At 40.0% G+C, this 24,290-nt stretch overlaps 1 pseudogene; it reads right to left on the bottom strand.

Moving 5' to 3' along the window:
* Window positions 1-15,444: 15,444 nt before the first annotated feature.
* LOC118933681 (ADP-ribosylation factor-like protein 2-binding protein) lies at window positions 15,445-16,138 on the bottom strand (annotated as a pseudogene).
* Between the last annotated feature and the right edge of the window lie 8,152 nt (window positions 16,139-24,290).

The raw sequence follows: 24,290 nt of genomic DNA, 5'->3' as shown, positions 1-24,290 counted from the left end.
TGAGCTCTAGGAATCAGCATTTCTAACAAGTTCCAGGTGATGCTTCTGTCACTGGTCCAGGCACCACACTCTGAGAATCACAGCTTGAATCTGACATTGAAAGGTCCTGCAATAATATTTCTGCCATGTTTTCAAGTATCATATATGCCAGATAAATTGTAAAAGACTTTGAAATAGACCAACAAAATTTCTGGGTATCTTCAATGGAAAGCTGTGCCTTATCTAATTTCAGAATTTCTGAATCCTTGGGGTTTGCACCTTTCACTGTCTGCTATTTTAGAACTCTGTGACTTGTAGGTAATTAACAGCAATGCAAATGTACTTGTCCATAGACATGCAAATTAATTCTATCCAGGAGGAAGTACAATTGATTTTCCTCACCCATACTGAGCTCTCTCTCTTCCGTAAAAAGCCACTTTTGCATTTATTTGTAAATTCATTTCAGTATTCCTTTTATATGTGTGTATGTATGTATATAAAAAGTGGTTCTCTTAATTTTCCTTTGAACTGCTTCTCAAATTTTATTGGTTTCCTCAAATAATGAGTTAAATAAAATCTTTGGCACATGTTTATTGTATGTTCGCATGAGTCATGATTATACTCCTCAAAAAATTATCTTTTCATAGATCCTCTTCCTTAAAAATAATCCCCAAAGTTAGAAATTTCACATTTTGTTGATTCTGTTTTCACTGCAATCAAGAGAACGTCTTCTTCCAATAGAGCTGGTTTGTGGTTTCTGAATTTCCTAACACTTAACAATCAGTTCCAAAGTGTAGTCGACTGGGCCCCTGACCAGACTGGGATCCTGGGGATTCCAGCTGCTTCTTTCCTTTAACAATAACACAGCCGCTCTTACTTTTTCAGTCCTTCTTTACTGTCATCACTTATCTACTCAGTGAATTCATATTTGCTCCTTTCAACTTGCATTATTTAGGGGTATAGTTTGGCTATTTCTATTATTCGGGGTGTTGACCTCAGCCCTTAATTAACAACAGCAAAAATCACAAAATGTTTGCTACCTGTTCCCAGGCCTGGAAACTCTTAAACATCTGGAGTGTGAGGAGGAGGCAAATTTCTCTGCCAACTTAGAATCCTTTGAATTTCTAGGATCAGCAGGAAATCTTAACTGGCTGGTGGGGTCACAGACAGATATTTTAAACTCTAAGTTCATGACCCTGGATGCTGCCAGCTTCTAATCTGAATTACTTCCTTCCAAAAAAGCATCTGCGTTCTATAAGAACTCAGATTCTCTGCACAGTCACGGAAAAAGCCCTTCCTGGGCCCCTCAGCTGTGGAATTCATAACCGACCCCAGTTTGACTCTCACAGCTCAGCTCTTCCCCTACCCACTTTCAGCAAGTTCATTTGGAAGAACATAACACCCAATTTTACCCAGAAACTATCGTTTGTGGTTTCATTATTTCCCTAATGACTGCAAAATGCTATAGTGTGTTTTATGAGGAATATGGAAGCCAGGCTGAATTCACTCCATTGTAATAACATTGTGCCAAGGAAGAAATGATGCCACTCATTTCTCCTGGATTTAGAAAAAGAAGGCGCTGAATTTTTGGCCAGTCGTTTTCTCCAAGTTGTCACTATATAAGGAGTCTTCCAGAATAACATTTAGTCTTTCTATTCCAAGAACTGAAGTTTTCACATAAAATTACTCTTAGGATGCCATTATTTCTACTGATACCTTAAGATACTTTTCAAAAGAAGGCATGGGTCACCTTAAAATTTCATTTATGCAAAACTTTTCTCTCAACATTTCCCATGTGTCCAAAGGTTCCTAACTGTAGGCAAGAGGCCCACGAGCTGATGTAGCTTCTCAATCTCCCTTTGCCAATTTTTTCTATGTAGGCAGCAAAAGGAAAACATAATGACAAAGAAAGCTTGCACTGAGTTCCTCAATTTAAATGAGAATTGTGGAAAAGAGGTGTGATAGATACAAGAATATGCCTCCCATCTTTTAGTTACCTAGGATCACCTTGACCTTTTGGTCTCTAGAAATTTCACTTCAAACTCCATATACTCAGGATGGGGAGGGAGAAAGACTGCCAAATAAAATACAAAATAAATGTTAGCAACTAGCTGTCTATTTCCATTAACCCTGTATCTAGAGGAAAATGGTCAAATTATTGCAGGAAGGATGTTGGTCACCTCTCAAATAGGCCCCTTGAGCCCGGGTATACCAAAGGGATCACATTAAGAGCAACAACTCAGGTATCATATGTGTGTGCCTCTTCTCAAGTGCCTAAATATTGCCTGTGAAGTACGTATACTAAAAAAATTACTCATTGTTCATGTGAAATGTACATTTAACTGGACATTCGGTGTTTTGTCTACAAAATCTGGAAACCCTGTGGAAGGAATAACTCATCACCCCAATATGTCTGAAGATCCTTGAGGGAAGAGAGGGCACATGTAGTGGGGGGTCACCTTATGCTCCAATTTACAAACCTGGCTGCATTCTCAGGCTCATTCATCTCTCTCCTTTTTCATTGACCCAAACACTAAATACAACCTCTTTTCCTGGATTTTGTCAAATCTCCAGTCAATGCAAATTAAATTTTTACTGAATATTCTGAGTACAAAGGGAGGTGCCTTTTACCTCAGAAAAATCACAGAAGCTCTTCAGTCACCCTCACCCTGTTTCTCTCCTTTCCTGTGGGTCCAGATTCCTGATGAGTTCCAGGGCCCCATCTCTACCACTTGATCCAGCTCATCTGTTCCAGCCCCCCAAATTCCTATGCATTTCTTACTGCAGAACAATTTGGAGCTAAGTTAATACCAGGCCCACAAGGTTTGCCCAAAGGCCTTCATCTATAATATAAATGTGTTGTCTACTGAAGAACAGTTGCTCCTGAAGCATAATTTCATTATCAGCACTTAAAGTTTTTTTTACTCCCTTCTATGTAGGGAAGCAATAACACTTTTATAAAGTTCAGGAAAACAAGGCTCAGGAGAAAAGACTGAGAAAGTTAGGATTAAGCATCCTGAAAAAGAGCTGCCTAAGGCACAAATAAGTCTACAAATACAAAGTGCTAAAATAAATGTTAGCAACTAGCTCTCTATTTCCATTAACCCTGTATCTAGAGGAAAATGGTCAAATTATTGCAGGAAGGATGTTGGTCACCTCTACAAATAGGCCTCTTGAGTCTGGGTATACCAAAGGGATCACATTAAGAGTGACAACTCAGATATCATACATGTGTGCCTCTTCTCAACATGAAGCTTCCAGTGAGTAGTCAAAATGAACACACCCTGCTAGAAACTCTCTTGGGATGCCGCACAATTATATCCATGCCACTAAAGACAATTGAGAGAGGCATTGCCCCAGGGCCATTGATGTCAGTGCTTCCAAGAGAACTTAGATGTTGTATTAATCATGTTTCTTATTTTCTATATTTTTATGATGTTTTAACATCTTGGGACTTTGTGGAACGGGGAGGGAATTAGCTATTCCCAAGAGAGCAAGCAACAGGCCCACGAACACACCTTTCATATGCATACCAGCCATCCAGAACCCCTGCCTGTATCCACCCTTTTTTATCAGGTACTGAGGACACTGTCTCCCTGCCCTAAATTACCCCCAAGCCAGGTCCTGGACAACTAGAGACTGACCTTATAGCCCAGAGACCAGAAAAACTGTTCAAACTATCCAACCCTAATCTTTTTACATGTTTACCTTACCTCACACATCCCTTCCTGCCAAACCACAATAAAGGCTTCTGTCCATGCTTTTGCCTTGCTCCTTTCTGCCCGTAACTAGCCCTGGTGCTTTCCCATGTAGCCTGTGTGGCATGGTGCACCCCCTCCTCTTAGGTACTGTGAGTGAAATGGTACCTCTTAGGTACTGTGAAGCCATAGGATGGAAGGAGCCTGGGTCCTAATGACTCTGCCTGGATGAGAGCCAGCTTCTAACCAGAAATACTTAGGTATCTTTTTGAAGGCAATCATCTCCTAATCTGTCGGCCTAACCATACCTGAGTAAAAACAAAATCCCAGGTACATTTTAAAACAGATGTCTGAGCTAAGATGCATGCCTCCTAGATTCAGAGAAAGGTACAACCCTCCCTGAAACAGAGGACCCAGTTCCTGAAAGGGAAGATTCTCAAAACCCATTGTTGAATAGTGAAATGACTTTCAAGGTGGATTTAAACATCTCCCAGGGCTCCCAGACCAATCAAACCTCAAGGTGTACTGAAACACTACATATCCTGGAGGTTCACCACCCACCATCGAGGCACAGAGGCAGAAAGGGGAAAAGGTTCATCTTTCTTATTGTTGTCAATTATGGCTCCATAGCTCAAGAGTTGAATACACTCTCTTCAGGTTTTCTGCCCTACTGCGTACATACAGCTCAGACATCAGGTTATGGGAGCAGGACTAGGGGTCAGCTCTTCCACTCTCCACCCCTCACCCAACCTCAGGCCCCCACAAAAATTGCTTGGCTGAGGCCCTTTCCCAAGGAAATTAACTGACAGAAATTGACTCATGCAAGTACATGCCTCCTAGATTCAGACAGGCACAACTCTCCCTGAAACGGAGGACCCAGTTCCTGAAAGGGAAGTTTCCAAAACCCATTGTTGAAGAGTGAAATGACTTTCAAGGTGGATTTAAACATCTTCCAAAGCAATAAAAGTAGGATAATCTACCAACTTGAAATAAGTTGTGAAGGTCACTTATGACCATACTTTCTTCTGTACTTTACTGACTTGTATAAAATATGTATTAGAATGCATATGTATACACATATATAAATATGTACCATATTGTACATACATGTATATATAACATGATTCATAGTTATATAAAATGGAAATATGTTGTCAAACAAACTATATTCACTTCAAGTACATGTGAATTGCCCCAGTACAGAAGCAAGGTGGTTCACAGTTCTCATGAGCAGATAGAGCCTATGGCAAGGGCTGGGCTGGCAGGAGAGGATCTGAACTAAGATACATTCCCAGGGAACTTGTAGCAATTGTTGTTACTTCCTGTTCTCAGGTCTAGCCCAACTCGACCCCAGACATAATAGTCTCAAGGCAGAACCACAGGCAAGCCCTTTCCAAACACCCTTCTCCAAAAGAAACTGTCTTATAGACATGATCTTGTGTATTGAGGAAACACAATTCATCAAATTCCTATTTTCTTGTACTTCAGACTCTTGGCAGTTATATTTCCCAGCTTCCCATGAATCAGGTAAGCCCCTGTGACTGAATTTTAGTCACCGAATGTGAGCAGAAATGATGGGCACTATTTCCAGACTAACCTTTTTAAGAAGTGGATCTGCAGGCTGTATGCAGGTGACAATAACAGGGAAGCCATAAGATGGAAGGAGCCTGGGTCCTAATGACTCCACCTGGATGAGAGCCAGCCTCTAACCAGAAATACCTTCTAACAGTACAGGTAAGAACAAAATTCTGCTCTGCCTGAGCTATTTTACATTATATGCAAAGATCTATTTGTTGTCATAGCCCAGACTTCACAACCAAGCCAGGTATCTACTGTTGCAGCAGCTTGCAGCACACCTGATGTTTCTTCACACTTCAGCAAACACCAAAAGTCATTGTATATTCCCTCTGGCTCTCCTGCATTGGAATAGCTGAAATCCCATAAGCTATACAAGTTGCTGAGGATCAAAGATAATCCATGCCAGGTAACACTTCTGCAAACCAAGGTTTAAAGATTCTACTTGAGGGATTATGGAAAGATAACACCTTGTGATTGCTTTTAATTGATACCTGTCATCTGCTTGATAAAATTTTATTAACAGAAGTGTAAACATTCATTGCAATCTTCAGAACACATGAATCTCAAGCAGCTTATGAAATTCAAAGTTCTTTTTATCTTTACTGTTTGCTGATATCTCATTAAATGTTTCTCAATGTTACAAATTATGCAGCAGAAATCTTCCTTGCAAATAAAAGTGGTAAGGTAGAAATGTTAACACAGCAAAAAGGCTGAAGGCTGATCAACTTTGAACAAAACAGAAACAATCTTTCACTACAAAAGATTTTACTATAGGCAAGAGAATAGATGGTCCTTAGATATTACTACCTTTTCAAATGAATAGAATCTTGCCCACCACCCCAGTTATTAAAGCCAGTTATCTTCCCAGACACCCACTCATATATACTCTCACACATATACAGACACAGAGGCTTTTTGTATACTTTAAGTTTTGTATATAACCCCAAGAGCATTTTACATTTAACCAACATTCGACTAGAAGTAGAATGTTCTCAATGTTTGCAGTCCATTTGATTCCCTGGAATACAGTTGTAACATTCTCATTCCAGCAGATCTGCCTAAAATAAGGCGGTAACATAAATTTCATTACTTATGTGGTGCCCTCAGCAGCTTAGGCCCTGATGTATTAAGTGACAATGTGTCCAATTAAACCTTAGTTTCTCCCTTGGTTAATGTGCCTCCTTAAAATAGAATCAGAAGAGGCTGTGGCTGCATTAGAAACAAAGCCGGATTAGGCTGACAGAGTGGAAATCCTCACAGGTAGGCCGGTTTTGCACCAACCCACTCTGCCCCATATGCATGTTTCCCTTTTAACTAGGAGATGGCTTCCCTGAGCAAAGCAATCACACATCAGAAGGCCGTCCTGGAGGAGGATGACCCAGTTTCACTGCTGCCACTTTAGCTGATAGGTAGCAAAAGAGGTCTCTGCTACTCTCTGAAATTTCTGCTACACAGCCCCTAACTAACACCAACAGAACCCTTCTCTAAGAAACTAGTCACAACAACCTTCCAAGTATTGGAAGAGTCCCTTTACTTGAATGTCACAGTAGTCAATGTTGTCAAAGGCCAACAAAATGGTATAAAGATTCTGTAGCTCTCAACCCCAATCATGACTGGGTTTTCATATACAGCTACATTAAAATCTGAATAAATTATCTTGTTAAAATAATATTTATCACATTGACACATAACTGTGAATTTGCATGTTTAATATCTGTCTAAGATGAAGATAGGTACCACCAGAGAATCTTTCTGGTTAATATGTTGTTCTCTTCTTATATCTTCTGAGATGGTTGTACGTAAAGAAAATAAAGCTGGGCCCTGCTGGAGTCCTGCACTGTGGCTTGGTCTGAAGGTAGCCTTGCTTGCCCAGTCCTGGGTTGGCCAGAAAAGTCCCCAGAGTGCCTGTCGCTCCGCTGGTGGCTTCGCCTCTCCATGCCAACATGACCACCAAGACCTTCACCGCTACTCCATTATCCCCCCCAGAGATGAGTGCAGGCATCTTTCATTCAACATTCTGCCCTCTCCACAGTGCTCAGGCAAGGGGCTTTGGGGCAGCACTCAAGCTCCTGTTTCTGCAGTTCAGAGGGGATCAGCCCTGGAGCTCCTTCATTGCCTACAACTCTATCATCCATCCTGTCAATTTTTTATTACCATAGGAATTAAAATTTTATTGCCAAGTAGTGTAGAGTTTGAATCTTTGGAACACAAAAGGATGCTTCTGTCTTTCCAGGGGATAAAACTCAGCCCTTAGAAAACACAAGTGTTCATCTCCCATTCCCCAAGCCTGCTTCTTCAAAGCCACTACTACATTTTCATATCCCACTACATTAAATTCCTAAAAACTCACCCTGCTCAATGGATAATGTAACTTATTATTTTTAAGGGCTTCATAACTAGATTGGGGGCACTTGTCTCTGGTATGCATTATTCACTTTTCTTCTCCACCATTTAGGAAGCAGTACCTGACACATAGTAGATACCCAGTAAATACCTGATGAGTGACTTCTTAAAAAATCATTTTAGGAGACATTCTTAAGCACAACACCATATTATCCCTTCCCTTCATATCACTCCTTTTCCTTGATTGTTGTTAAGTACTTCAGAGGAGCAACCACACTATAAATTGACACTGTCTTTCACCTGCAATAAATTTCATTCTAATCTGACTTGCCAGCAAAATGAGCAAGAGCCAGAACACAACCCAAGAATCCAATGGGTAATGTGCACTTAGCAGGTAACAGATGCTTCAAAAATCCACTTTTGCTTCCTTTAGCTTTGGTCACAATGAAATAAATAAGAGCCTCTGGCTGCCTTTCCTTCTCAAATAAATAGAGTGTGAATCTAGAAGATAGTAAATTAAGTTTCAAAACCTGCTGGTTGACCTTGTATCTTCTATCAGCCACGTGGTCGCCAGAATAAATAACACTCATTTCTTTCTGTGTCAAGACTTGGTAAGTTTAGACTGCTCTGAGTGTAGCTGTATGTTCCCCCTTCCTCTCGTGCCTGGGACCTCACCGACAGCTTCAGCTCTGGGTCTTGGGAAACAGACCTCATCTGGTTTACATTTCCTTTTGAGCCCCACTCTGAAGGCTAATGGGGAGATTTCAGATTTCTTTGCTAACACTATGGACTAAGTGATGAAAATCCCAATGGAATTCAGACTTCCTCAGTATTTATATATGTCTGTAGGGCAATTGTGAGTTAATAATCTTTTCCTGAAATCATTTTATATTTAACAATTATTTCTGGCATTATTCCCTCTTTCCCAAAGGAAATTTCCTTAGGTTTATTGCTAGCACATATATAAAATGGTCTTTCTAAAATGCTATGATATTGTTTGGCTTCTTAATTTGTTTAAACTAATTTAAAAACAGCAAGATCTTCCTCTGATCATTTATTATATTTTAATATAAGAGAATCTGTAAAGAACAATTAGGAAATAGGAAATTTTTCAGAAGTACTTAGTATTAACTACCAAATTATTTAATGTAAACAAAGCCATAACTCTCTTTTGTTGTTTCTCTTTCTCATTTTAGTTTCAAGAATAAATATACTTGTTCAATGGGATTGAATGTAGCTCAGTTTAGAACTGTCCTCCACCATAAGACTGTAAAATTCTTCAAAATATATACAACTTTGGCACCTTAGGTACTCCATATTATTTAGAAATTAGGACTTTAAAAGCTTTCTGAATAACCCATCTCATTTACATAAATTTTTTCCACCACAAATTGACATAGTTGTGAGTTATGACCCGCACCTCTTTCATTTCTGTTACTTTGGCTTGGGAATTTTACCTAAGTAGCACACATATGACATTACAAAGTGCAGGTATTAACCCAAATGAAGGAGATGCCTAGTTATCAGATGCAGTTTGGAGGAACTGATTTCTTCCATTCTTCTTTTACGTCTCCTGTCCCTTTTGATGCTTCACAGCTGGCCAGTAAACTCCGTCTGTAGGAATTGGATCGCTTTTCATTTGAAGTCACCCATACCGGCTTATCTTGTTTTATAGTATACTCTCCATGTTCAATTACAGCCATTGCTAATGGGTGCTTTGGTCAACCAGGGTGGTTGATAAAAGGCAGGGCAAAAGGGGAAGCAAAAGGGAGTGAATGAGACCAGGGCACTGTGATTGCTTCCACTGTTACCTTGGTATTATGAGAAAGCAGGCTCAGCTTCTCTATCTTCCCAATAAAAGCAGTAAAATTTGTCATAACAAGTTCAGGGAGCCATTATGAGGCTAGGAAGTATTTGATAAACTTTTTAAATGTACTTAATGTGCTATTATTTGATGATATTATAAACCTAAGGGGAAAACAAACAAAATTTTCTCCTTAAAAAGCAATTCTTAAAAGCAAAAACCCTAGCAGCCAATAAACATGTGCAAATATTAACTTCTTTAGTGACTGAAGAAATGCAAATGAAAACTGGTAAAGTTTTTAAAAACTGATCACATAAGCTGGTACAGGCCATGGGAAATGGGTTTTCTTACAATTCATAAGTAAAAGTATAATTTGACTCAACAATAAAGGGCATCTTTTTCAAATGAGTACAATTTAACATGCATAACCTTCTTTTATAGTAATCTTCCTCTAAAAACCTATTCTAAGAAAGATCACCAGAAAAATATGCAAATATCTGTCTATGAAGGTATTTGGTACAATGTTTTTTATAGTAGTGAAAAGTAAACTCAAAAACTGCAGTACGGTAAAGTTATGATCATATTGACAGAATATAAATGATATGGTCACAATTCCTTTTGGGTATATTTAAAGCAAACTGGGAAGGCACTATTGCCGGATGGATTTACCTTTTCTCTGAAAGTAACACATGAGAAGTAAATATTGAATGTAAACAGGAAACAAGCAGTTTGAACCACAATTTCAAGACAACCTTTCACCTAATTATTCCATCTCATTCTATAATCCCCTCCATTGCTAAATTAAGATCTCAGCTCTTAGCCTCTTTAAAATACCCTCATACCACCCCTTCCCCACTGCTGACACACACGAGTGCATGCACACACACACACACACACACACACACACACACACACACACACTCCACATTTTAACTATAAACAAAAAACCCCAAGGGCCAATTTAACTATAAATAAAAAATCCAAGGGAAAATATCAAAGGTCTCCTTACTTGGATTAATGGCAAAGCAAGATGATTTCCTGAAGTCTAAGGAATCTCACTCAGGAGGGATCATCATGCACAGTGGTCTCTCCTTTAGATATGGGCCTTGGGCAGTAGAGCTGTTCTTATTTTCTTTCTTCGTCATTATGTATCTTTTAATTATTCATGAGGCAGCAGAGACTGGTGTGTTTGGAAAGTATACGAAGGAAGAAAGAACAGAATTGTCCTTGGGTACATCAATATAGTCCAGTATTTTTAAGAGTAGATAAAACATAGTAGATGCCCAAGAAATATTTGCTGAGTGAATAAATCTCGATTCGTGCTTGATATTCAAACCATGAAGACGGTTCTTGCTGAGTGCCCCACACATCCAGCAAGCCTGACTCAGAGCTGAATGCATAATGGGAAGAAAATGGCAGAAGCTCACTCTTTTTTTCCTAAGAAAGTCCTCCTACTTGGTAATAACTTAATGAGAACTTGAAGCATTAGAGAATCTCTACTCTATGATGTCACCAACTCAGATGTACCAAAGAAGGGTTAGTCCCTGACCATTCATGATTCACAGAATGTAAGGGAGTCTTTTTTTCCTCTCCTCCTGAGGCCATTCTCCATTCTGAAGAGGGAGTACTCTTAAAAACTCTTAAAATTCTCCCACCAAGTCAATGTAACTAAACCCATCATGATCCACTGTAACTAAACCATCCCAACCCCATTCTTTGATGTATGAAGCTATTTTCCTCAATGATAGTCTGTAGCAGTGGGAAAAACTCAGTAATCTCCAAGCCTACCCCTGGATTTTCCACTGGGACTCACTCCTTCCAAGTATCAATAGTAATGAGATTTTCACATAACCACCACCAAAATCCACCAAAATATGAAAGGGGGGAAAACATCAGAAGAGTTCTTCTCACCCAAATAAAACTAAACATTGAGTTAATTATGAAGTTATTCTAAAATGGGCATATTTTAATTCTCCAATTTTATGGTTACTCTGTAAATAAGGAAATCTTTGTATTGTCAGTTTATCAGCATCGTGATCTACATAATAATCTATATTCTTACAACTGCTCTAACATTCCTCAAGTGCTAGCTCCTGGGGCAGCAGGGAAATTTAACCTAGTTCACTAATGATGACTCAATTGACAACTCTCTCCTTCAGAAAAATGTTTGGTCCTCTGCAGTTGTATTCCCTGTTCCTTCTCCTCTCCATCACCTTCAATGATTGGTTTCTTTGTCCATTGTGTCATTTGTTTGCTTGCTGTAATATCATTTGTAGCTGGTGAACTTGAGGTCTGTTTCCCTAGACCTGGGTCCTCCTGCTTTCAGGATCTACCCTCAGCTGGTAGTGCCATTCCTATCCATCCTGCAGGCTGGTGGTGACTTCCTGTCTTGTCCCAGAAATCTTCCCAGCAGATATGAGACCATTTGATGCCCATATTTATTAATTACACCCGCTTCTTGCTCAAATTCATCCATCAGTGCCATTAGCTATTTTCTACATCTTCCAATTTTACGTTAATATGGCTGCCCACAGTGACGTTGAGACCACCCTTTGAAGTGAATTCCAAATGGGAAATAAAACAAATTCCCCTCTGCTTTCAACTTTCCCTTCAACCTATTTAATACATGCCTCACCCCAACCATTCCACTGTGGCCTAGAACAGGGACTGGCTGAGGACAGCACACTTGTCTCACTATTTCCAAACCTCTATGCTCTTTTCCTCCCAGCACACCATGGCTATCACTATACCCTCTTAGATCACTAAATGATGGACAAAGTTCAGGGAATGAAAAACTGAGAAGAGAATATGAATCAAGAGCTTTTAAAATGTACTTAGTAAGTTACAAATAGAATTACCATTGTGACTCAGAAATTCCACATCTGGATGTATATTCAAAAGAACTGAAAGCAAGGACACAGAGGTATGCGTATGCCCGTGTTCACAGAGGCATTATTCACAATAGCCAAACAGCATTATTCATAAAGCATCCCAAGCATCCAGCAACAGATGAATGGATACACAAAATACGACAGGCATACACCTACAACGGAATATAATCCAGTCTTAAAAAGGAAGGAAATTCTGACACATGGCAGCAACATGTATGACCCTTGAGGACGTTAGGCTCAGTGAAATTAGCCAGTCACAAAAGGACAACTACTGCATGACTGTACTTCCATGAGGGAGCTAAAGCAGTCAAACTCAGAGACATAAACTAGAACGGTGGTTGCCAGGGACTTGGGAGGAAAGGCGCTGGAGAATTATTGTCTGATGGGCATGGAGTTTCAGTTTTGCAAGATGAAAAGAGTTCTGGAGATGAACTGCGCTCACGGTAGCGCAGTATTGTGAATGTACTAATGCCACTGTGCTCTTCCCTTAAAAGTGGTTAAGGTGGTCAATTCTTTGTTATGTGTATTTTACCACAAGGAGAAATTTTAATATATTTATTATGCCTATTTATATCAGCACAAGGAATTGAACAGAAAAAATTCTGTGAGGTGGCATGTGGGGGAAACCAACATGTGCATTTGATTCTAAGAGGAGGAAAATAAGCATGGAGAAGATAGAGTTTTCTAAAAAGCCCTTAAACCAGAAGATATCCAGGTCTCTGACAAAACTAATACCCTGCTCCTACTGCAGAAGGAATTGCTCTGCAGAAGTTATTTGCTGAAATTGTTTATAATCAAAGAAGGGGCATAATATTTACTTCTATTGAAATTTCTGCTTTAAATTAAGGGCTACTCTGTTGCCCAAATCTTGGATCAGAAAGATTTTCAGAAAGCACTTTTCAAGTTTTAGGCTGTAAATGGACCTCCCTGGAGTTGTGGATCCTTCACTATATACTCAGGTCCTAGAACAGTACATGGTACATTGGATACCAAGTACAATATGTACAACAATATAGAGGTACCTAACAAGGAAGGAAAGAAGGAAGGGGGGAATTCCTTCCATCACACAGGTATAATTCATTTGGGCTAACAGAGTTTCTGATGGTTAATTTTACGTGTCAACATTGCTAAGCTATGGTACCCAGATACTGGATCAAACTTCAGGCTAGATGTTGCTGTTAAGGTACTTTTAGATATGATTAATATTTAAGTCAGTAGACTTTGAGTGAATCAGACTGTCCTACAAAATGTGGTGACATCAATCAATTGAAGGCATCAAGAGAAAAGACTGAGGACTCCTGAGGAAGAAGGAATTCTACCTCCAGGCTGCCTTCGGACTGGAGACTGCAACATCATCTCTTCTATAGGTCTCCAGCCTGCCCTGTAGATCTCAGATTTGCAAGCCCCACAATTACATGAGCCAGTATCTTAAAATAAACCTCTCCCCAATTCTCTCTTATATATATATATTTTTTTTTATTATGTATACATATATATAATATATATAAAACTAGGATACATACATCTATAAGGATATATATATTACTATGTATACACATATATACATAAATAACATACACACATACATATACATATTTGCATGCATATACACAGACACCTCCTAGTAGCTCTGTGTCTCTGGGGAACACTAAGACAGATCTTGTTTTGCGGTTTTTTTTATGGTACAAAAGTATTTAATAAGCACCATATCAATACCAAAACACACAGCTTACAACTCATTCTTCAAAACCAGAAACAGCCAAATAAGTGAAAAATCAGTACAGATTCTCATTTTTACGTTAAAAAAAAAATCTCAGGTACACATTGGGAATTGAACTACTACATTTTTTCTTCTTTCTAGAGATGTGACATCCATATTTTCTGGTCAGTCGTGTTCTATCAAACATTGGACCAAACCAATGGACTAAACAAAGCAGACAGGTGACCCATAAAGCTGTTTGTGATCTCCTATTTGTGTTGAGCTAGACCACTGGGACATCTTGGTAGGAAGACTGACAGCAAGAAGGAACCACAGGACCTCCTACCCCAACAGAAAACCTAAAGAACCGATTTATACAGAAAGGATTTTAGCAAACCTACACCATCACTTAACATACTGTAAGAAAAGAATGCCTTTTAGTCTGCTTCCAGCAGGAGCATACATTTGGGCCCAGTCACACCCACTCACATAGGAACGCCAACATAGCAGGCATTTTTGCTCTTAACAGCACTAAAAACTAAAAAGCACACAGCATATAATATTTTGATCTTTACATGGGTAATTACGGGATTTCCAAGATTACATCCACTAGGTTTGCCTGGGTATTCATCTGTAAAAATATTTTTTCAAAAATGCTTAAAAGACAATTCTAGAAACATTGAGACTATATCACAACCAAGAGAAGACAGCAATATAAGGACTACAAATGTAAGAGTAAGAATTGATTTTCACATGTAGCTTTCAACATCTCTCAGTTGATCTCTACAGCCAAGCCTGGCTGTGATAGTAAGAACTTTAGAAATCTCAAGACAGACAGCTGGCTTGAGTAACACCCTAGATAAATACTCCCAAATAGTCAAAACCCCAGTGGGCTGGAGGACTTGAAACTTGTGACACATATAAAAAGCTCTCAATTAACAAAAATCCTGGTGAAACATGAGAAGCTGGCTGGGCCAAATAGAGTTGATGATGGTGAGTTTTCCCAAAGAAGAATCAGTCTTTCCAAAATGTACTCTTCTATCATCATTAGCCAAAGTTTCACTTCAGTTCCCTAACTGAAGCCTCTAACATTGTCAAGTAGGAAAGAGACAAGAGATACAGGGAAGACCCTAATCCTAACCCTAACCCTAATTTACTACAAATTGGCTGACCTGAGAAACTCCCTCTAAAAAGGCAGAAGCTGCAGGAATCCAAGCCTTCATTGACTGCTCAATGCATTTTCATATACGTATTCATTCAATTAAACATACATGCTCATATTCCGGGGGCTCCTCCCGGATCTGGAGCACATCGAGAGCCTGTGATCTATTCTATCTAAGTAATTTACCTTAGGAAAATTCCTGCGGTATGATTGTACCATGGGGTTATGGAAAGATGTGCAAAGTCATAGGTCATTGGGATTTGTTTACACTTACTATTATGGTCGTCCCCTCAGCTCCTGAGCGGTCTATTGGGCTGGCGAAATCCGGAAAGACCCCCACTGCCTGGAGATGGGACGTAGGGTCGCAGATTGTTCTGGAAAGCTGGCAGAGATGATTGCACAACGAAGTCACCACTAAACCTCTGCTTCAGTCCCGTTCCTGGCCTTCTTTTTATGCTCTCTCGTCCAGAAGCATTTCTTTAAAAGCCAGAAATCTGTAACCATGAGCAGCAGGTCACACACGCCACCAGCCCCTTCATCTTCACGGGCCAAAAGTCATAGTGAAAGTGCCCAGGAATCCGCTCCAGCAGCTGCTCTTCAATGAACTTTCCTACCAAAAACCACATGCGGTAAGAATAGGCGTGTAGGTGCGCTTATTGCCTTCCGCGTCTTCCAACTGCTGGTAGTCCATGCGATTCCTCCTACGTACCCGGAACTCATCAGCAGGACGATGTCCTCTCACATACCAAGCACAGCACCAAATCCCGCTTCAGACGCGGAAGAGAAGGGCCGCGCAAAGTTCTCCTCCTGCAGGGCCTCCAACACCCCGGCCGCTGCCGCATCCCCTCTCAGAGCGGGCAGACCCCACGGCCCCCTAGCCCCGTCACCCGCCCAGCCTGGGCTCCGCGCCGCAGGGTCGCGCCCCGCGCGCCGCAGGCCTGCCCGCTGTGGCCGCGCAAGCTCCCCGCTCACCCAGGAGCGCATGCGCGCGGGGTCCCAGCCTCAGCGCCAGGGCTGCGTCCAAGGGCGGCTGGGCCAGTGCACGCCACCAGCTACTACAGTATGATGCTGGGAGTGGGGTTCTGTAAATCCTCACACCCTCCCCCTGCTCCCTAACCATGCTCATGAAATTGAGAGATGCCCAAATTAGGAAAACCCAACCAAGGGGTAGCTAGACAGACATGCCCATTAGAACAAGAATTACCCTTTCTAATTCTAAAGAACAAGAATGCCAGACTGATTTCACTGCACTCGGCAACTCTCACCTATTGGTGCGAATATCCTGGAACAATGTTCTGAGACTAATTCGGAGGCCCAATCCAGGCGAAGCAGGAAAACATAGTGTGACTCAGAACTGATACCTGTCCTGGGTCCATCCAGGCCATGTGTTTGTCGTTCCTGCTTTAGATAGAACTCAGAAAACTTTTGGATGGATAGAAGTAAACACAGATAAATATCTGGATGACATTACATTTTAATAAGCCTCAAATATTTTCTCAGGGATATATAACTAGTTTTATTTGAAGTTGAATCCTTTTTCTTACTTACTGTGCTATGTCCACGCTCTCTTTCCTCCTCTCAAGGTAGCCCTAACACAAAGCCTTCAGTCTTATCAAAGCCAGAAAGGGGAAAATCGGCTCTCAGCCTGCCTTTCGCACCAGTAACTCCTCCACCCCTCGGCTCGAAGGAAGCTACTCCCTTCCCTTGGTCCACTAAAGCAGCTTGAAATAGCCCCTCAAAGTCCAAATTTACCATCTGTAGATCTAGAAATTGTATTCTGTGTGTTTCAAGTACAGCAATCTATTTTCTTTTCCATGTCCAAAGTTCATAATTGAGTAGTGACTTTGATTTATAATATTGTATTGTTGAACTTGGCTCAGAAACATTTTCACTTGAGTCCCTCCAAGGAACACCAAACATGGTTAGTTGCAAAATTAGGAGCCTGTTAAAGGAGCATGGAAGTTCTAACTCTTAACATTCTGGAAATGTTTATAGATAATGAAATATTCTTTTGGTCCATTCCTTTAACTCAAGTATCAAGTACTAAAGTATGGACCCTTTCTCAAGGTAGTCAAGCCTAATAGGAAGACAAATCAGTGAATACGCATAATACTCTGCAGTAGTTGTTACGATAGACTGGTGCATTGTTGTTCTTTTCTCTGGAAGCACAGTAGAGGGGGTACCTTACTACCTAGGGAGTGAGAAATGTTAGAGGGGTCTTCCCTGGAGAAGGTAGCATTTCCTCTGAGTCTTAAAAAGCAAGTAAAGGAGAAACAGGTAAGGAAGAAAGAGTAAGCAGCTTTAAATGGAGGAAACAAGAGGCACAAATCTCTAGGTGACTCAAAATATATCCTTTTCCTGGAATTGCTAGGGTGGGGGTATATCCACGGAAAAGTGATGCGAATTGAGACTGAGGAAGACGGTTAGAGGCACCTGCATGCCTCTCTGAAGGATCTTCATGTCACAAGGAGAAGGGACCTTATTCTGAAAGGGAAAAGAAGCCTTGCAATTAAAGGTGGCAAAATCAGTCTTGCTAGTTAGTTTATTCATCCAGATGTCTCTCTCCATATGTGCCTTCCTCTCCAACCTGCATATTAGAAGCATCACCCTGGTTTCAATGAGAAGTACATATATTTGGTATATATATACACATACAGAAGTATATATATTCAGCAACTAATTAGACACCAGTTAAGGATCAATTACAGTGATTACCCATGAGAGAAGTGTTGAGGGACTGAAGGGAGTAGAAAAGGCTATGGACCATCAGGGAATAGATTCAGGAAATACGGAGTAATAGAATTTGCATATAATCAAGAGAAAAGGTAGTATGGCTTAAGTGAAAGAGGAAGATTTGCTTATTGCTGAAAAGTATGCATCTCTGAATCAGACACAATGCAGGGTATGTTTCTTCAAAGACTGCAATAGCAAGACATCTATTTATACTTTCAAATGAACAAAAAAAATCTAGTGCCTATTAGTGGTAGGCAAAGTATTATTAGAGAAGGCTGTTTGGGAGAAAGTAGAGGCCACTTCACACCAGCGTGCAGGGAGCCATACCACCAGCTACCCCAGCCCTTGCACAACAGGTTTGTCAACAACCTGTGATTATCTGAACTTATGGGGGAGCAGGAGTAAAGAACCAAGGACTCTAAAAAGCATCAGCATTTGACTTCAGAAAGCGTTTTCCAAATGACACGATTACAAGTCCATCTCTATTCAGGGAATTCACATTATAAACTCCATAATTAAGCCTGACGCAAAGATGTGACTTGCAAGTTGGCAAACTACTTCCACGTCCTGCTCCTGTGCTCAGATCTCACTAATCATTTCTCTTGTGTCTGCATCTGATCACACAGTAAAGTCTCTGGGATTATAAAATTGCCACTTTCTATTCTCACTCTCTACAACCATTTCCTTTTAGTGATTTGAAAGTAGATCATCTAGGCAGGATCAGCAACATAATTTGTAAGGCCCTGTGCAAAACAAAATCTCAGGGTCCCTTGTCAAAAAATTATTAAGAGTTTCAAGATGCCAACCTAGAGTATTAGATGAAATATGGGGCCCTTCTAAATATATGGAACCCAGTGGGACTGCACAGATCACACATCCATAAGGCTGCCCTTGAACATTGGCTTTGAGTTGAGCACAGTTGAGCCAACTTGTGCTATAGGTGGTACAGAGGAGGGAGTGGGGGAGAAGGAGGATTTAGTGAGTAAATATATCCCAGTGAGAAAAAAAAATGCTTTAAGCACAGTTCCTGTCACATAGGTGAAACTTGGTAAACAATATTGCCCTTATCCCTTCATCTTTGGTCTTTGTTCTCCACACTTACTGAAATTACCAAGAATATGTAATTTCCCCTCCTCAGGAAGTCATTACAGTCTTTTTCAGAATGAAGCAAGAATGAGATGTAAAGGACATTGTCTTCTAAACCCTAAATTCGTAAATTTAAGCCCTGCTAAAGCTCAACATGTGTCGCTGTGCCTTAACACATTCTTTCACTTCAGTGATATGGAGACATTCCATACTGAAGCACATCGTTCTAACAACACTACTTATTAGCCCTGCCACATGGTTAGTGCCAAAGACATCTTGTGAAAAGGAAGTGATTTTCAGTGTAAGGTGCTTGTTATCTTTGGACCATTATATTTTAGAAAATGCATAGAAATACAGTCCAGTGTACAAGCATGTGTGCACACACAGAGCAGACAATACATAGCCTGTTATGGGAAAGAGTTGCTGTAGGCACTGGGGCTTCAGGAAACTAGAAACCAAATGGGATTACCTAAGTAGATACAGACAAATGAAGCAAGGTTTTAACTATGTTTCTTTATGTGGTAATACATCCCCACCCTAAACCAGGTCCCCAAATGGTCCATCTATTAGCTTGGGGATGTATCTGTGGCAGACACTGATGGCCGACTACCTAATACATATTCTCTTCTTTTCCCATGTTAATATGACTTTGATTTTATTTGGGGCAGCTAGAGGTGACCATGTGACACAGTTCTAGCCAGAATGAACAGAAATTTTCTGGGGATTACTGAGAAAGTTTTGTTTTCCCGATAGAGGTGCTGTCTCATCTCCCTGGTTGTTTTCTCCTTCGAATGACTTGATGGCTTAAGCCACAGCAGCCATGCTGCCACTCTGAGAAGCAAGGAGAATGGCCCAGATGGCAGCCGTGATGCTCTTGAGCCGCTGCATCCTTGAGGACTGTCCTGATGTGTTTAAGCCATTGTGGTTTGGGTTTTCTTCTGAAAGCATTACCAAAATGAGACAATAACGTTCTTACTTAGAAATTTCTGTTAGTTTCTTTGGAGTACACAAGCATAATAGTATTCTCTGTATTCTGACTACCACACTTATTTAGATGACCAAAAAAGAGTCTTTGAGTATGTTTTGAAGACTGTCAAACATTTAAAAAAAAACAGTAATTTATATAGCAAAGATGATGTTGTATTCATCTCTCTATCCCCAGTAGCAAGTATAGTTTCTGCCCATGGTTGTTCATTATGCATTTAAGATGAAGGAATAATTTTGGGTGTTTTTTTTTCAAGTTAGTTAGAGGATACTTCAGAAAGCAGAACCAAGCCCTGCCTGTTCTATACTAGAATGGCAAGTACATAGCATGTCTCCTGTACTTACCCTTCTTGTCATAGACTTAATCAATCCATCAGTTAATCCTCCCAATGGGAAGAAAGTTATTCTCAACATAGTGCCTTCGACAGTCACTACAAATCTAACAATCTCTTAAAAAAAACAAGTGATTGTAAACTATAAAATAAAAACAGGTGCTCTAATAATGGAAGGCCAAGGTCATCCAGGACTGGACACACAGTCATTAGAAGCGGTACCAAATGGCAAGAACAGAGTGAAATAGCAGATCGCTGGTGAAGGAGAAATGACAAAGGGCACCATCAGGAACATGATTTCAGGACTGGGGTCGGGTCTGGCAGTGGATGGAGGATGGCTGAGGTCCTGCAACAAGGAAGCACCTAGCCCACCAGGAAAGTTACCAAGTAGCCTTTCTATACCTCTGCTGCCTGCCACCACCACTTTACACCCTTGCTCTACCCTCCCTTCTCTGTATACAGGCCTTCTTCTCCCCACTACCTGTCTTTTTTCCTTCATCACCTTACAATGCTACCCACTGAGGGGTAGCATGACCCACTAGAAACGCTTTGCACCCAGACAAATCTGGATTAAATACTAACCCTTACAGGGTGGGGAAATTTGAGTGAATTACTTAAATCTCTCCATCTCCATGCCTGTTGAGAGAGAATAATAATACAACCTCCTTAAGCTTAAGGTGAGTGTGGAACATGCTTTCTATGATAAGTACTGAACACGGGCTCAGACTTATTTTAAAAGCTCTTCCTCAGCTGGAGTAAGAATCCATTCCTTCTCAGTTCCTGGACGCATTGCCATCTCTCGGGAATAAAGAAGTTCTAAAGATTCGTTATGGTTCCATACATTTTATAAGGACTTGGTGAATATTCTGTTCTATGAAAGAAGGGGAGCCCTTTGGGCAAGTAAAGCCATAGGTCTAGTTTGAACAAGGTACTTTGAATAAATACCCACAATGGTATCTTCACCCTAATTCTCAGATAAGCAACCAGACATGCCACACTTTAATAAACTTTCTTAATGCAAGGACCTCCAGATTCCACTTATATTTTCCAGTGAAATTCTATCTGCTCCAATAATTTTTAAACATATGGAATTTATTTTCCCTCACACCTGGCTATATTTAATTTGTTATGAGAGGTTCCTGGCTGTGTTATGTGACCTATTCCCATGGTGCTTAAGAGTTCAATGTGTTTCCTGCTTTCCTGAATTCCAAATAAACTGAAAAAAATAACCAATCCTCAGATATACAAATAACATCTTGAGCCTGCACACACACACACACACAACATACAAACACATGCCGTGTTTCTGTTTTCTATTAACTTGCAGCTGGTGGGAATAGGGGACAGGAGAAGTAATAAGGACAACGAAATTATGAACCACTTACAGAAAATTACTTGAATTTTTCATATTGTGGTTATTCTTAAATGCTCTCATCCATCCTAATAATTTAGTGTATTACTGACACCTTAATAACTTATTCATTTGATTTGTCTGCATTTTTCTGTATGAGCTAAATACTGTGAATACTTAAGACTAGTATTTCAAATTTGAAAAGGAAAAATAGCTTTAAAAACATTAATAACCACAATAACATAATACTCTGTTCAAATATAGCAGTATGTTTTGGAAACTCTTGGACCTGTCTTAAATATAAAGGTCCAAGTGTAACTATTCAATATCCATTTCTTAAAAATCATGACTATCCTGCATTCATTATTATGATGTGTTAATTCCATCTCGTGAAGACAGTCTTATGTTCTATTTCCACAATTTCAGTTATTAAATAGTATTATGTTAAGACAGAATACAAACAAATTGTGTCTCATATCTAGTTTTGCAGTTTTAAAGGCAGTGTGGAACAGTGAAGAAGCCCCATCTGAGCAGTCAGACATGTGAGATGGTCCCTTCTACCAGCTATCATAAACATATTTTAGACAAATCATGTTGTCTCTCTAGGCCCCAGTCAGCTTATGTATAAAAGGGGTTAATATTTTACCCATCTCAAACCACAGGACTGAACTTTAGATCCACTGAAGAGCTTAAATGTATGATCTTTCCTGTGCTGATCATCAGCTTTGTAGCCTTAGGTAAGTCACTTATCTCTGGATCTCCTGTTGTCACTGAGAGGGGAAGGTTAAATTCATAACCATAAGCCTATAAGCAATTGATGTGGCTGTTAACCATGCCATGCTAAGAGTGTTGTATGGGTTACGTACCATAGTTATGTTCACTGACATACCCTAAGGACCTAGAAGATAGTCTGACACAGATGAGGTGTTTAATAAGTATTGTTGAATTAATTTTAACCCACATAACATCTGTGGTCATCCTAACCTTTAAAATCTAAGTAAGATTGGCTCAACGTCCCATCTTACATTCTCTAGGAAATTCAGTGTCTTACTCAAGAATTCTGTAAGTGTATGGAGTCTTACTATTTTGTCTATTGTATCTGGTTCAGATTTCCACCTTCTGATTTTGTTTTACTCTCCACTATATTTTGTTTTACTCTCCACTACATTTTGTTTTACTCTCCACTACATTTCGTTTTACTCCACTGTATTTTGTTTTACTCTCCACTATAGAACTTGATTCTATTTCCTGATTTCCAGGGTTACTTTCCCTTGATTGATTAACTCTACCATACACATACCCATACACCCCAACACAAACAACCACAACCATTCTCATGATGAAGCTGTGTGTACCTGACTCCTAGTGAGGATTTAAGAGTAATGCTAAGATGGACTATATCGTAGAGCTATACACAGGATAATTTAAACATGGATGTTAAGCTTTATTTCAAGACCAGTCCCTGGGCCATAGGACTTTCCTACCATAATATTACTATGAGAAATAATTATAAGAACCCCTATAGCAATCATTTTGAGTACATATATGTTATTGTTCTTCTGATAAAAAATGCTTATTTTAGCAGCTGACATCAGCATCCCTCTCACAGGCAGACATTTGCTTATTTCCAAAGATTTCTTTATTTACCACAAGCAGGGATAAAACAAAAGAACTTAGATACTTTCCAACACTCTTTTAGTTGATCGCATAAATACACATCCTTCCATCAGCCAAGGCATATCAGAACCCTTCTGACAACCAGTATTGGAATTTCTTTCATGTGTATTCTGCACACCGTGCTAGACATCACAAGTTTCATTTCTGAAGCATTCAGCAGTTTGTTTAGGAAAATGCCATTCAGAGAACTAAAAGAGAATCTGTCTGAATCCAAAATTAGTCCTTTTATACTCCATATGTATTGCCACCAGGAAGACATTCTGGAGGAATGTAGCAGAGTATTTTTCAAAGTGTTCTTTTGTAATTTAGAAACTGTTAGGTCTCAAAATGAGACTGTGAGGATATGGAAATGAAGTATGATGGTAAATGTTCTTTTTGGCAAAACGGATCATTTACCATAAGAAAAATATTCTAGTTCATGTTATTTTCCCTACTCTCAGGAATATTAAGAACATCTTGGGTGTTCTTAGTCCATGTGATAAATAAAAACATCTCATTGTCAAGGAAGACTCACAGAAGTTACAAGGGGGCTGCCTGGGTTTAGAGCCAGGGGATGCTATATCAGGAATTTTTCCAAGCTTGTAGAAATAGTTTCAGTACGGGGCATTCTCTCTTCCTTTTAGAGAGATCCAGGCACCCAGAGCAGCATCACTGGGCGAGGAATGACCAAAAAAATATGTCACACCTTCAGAGAGGTAAGAATTGGAAGGGGATCCTGGAACACATCTGCCCCATTTCCCAAGAAACAGTCTTTATTCATAATAATACCACCTCATGTTTGTACAGCATCTTTGGAGCAAAGTGATTCATTCAGCAAACCACGCCTACGGCACTATGCTAATTGTTCCCAAGACAAGCAGCAGTGTGGTTAAGGTCATGGACTCTGGAGCCGGGGTCCTGCCTAGAGGCCTGTTCCAGTCTTGGCTCTGTGCCTGCCAGTCTGCAGCCAGGGACACACAGACTTCCCTGTTTC

The sequence above is a fragment of the Manis pentadactyla genome, chromosome 8 (genome assembly GCF_030020395.1).
Source record: "Manis pentadactyla isolate mManPen7 chromosome 8, mManPen7.hap1, whole genome shotgun sequence".
In the NCBI taxonomy this organism is placed as follows: Eukaryota; Metazoa; Chordata; class Mammalia; order Pholidota; family Manidae; genus Manis; species Manis pentadactyla.
This window is presented reverse-complemented; position numbering and strand designations above follow the sequence as displayed.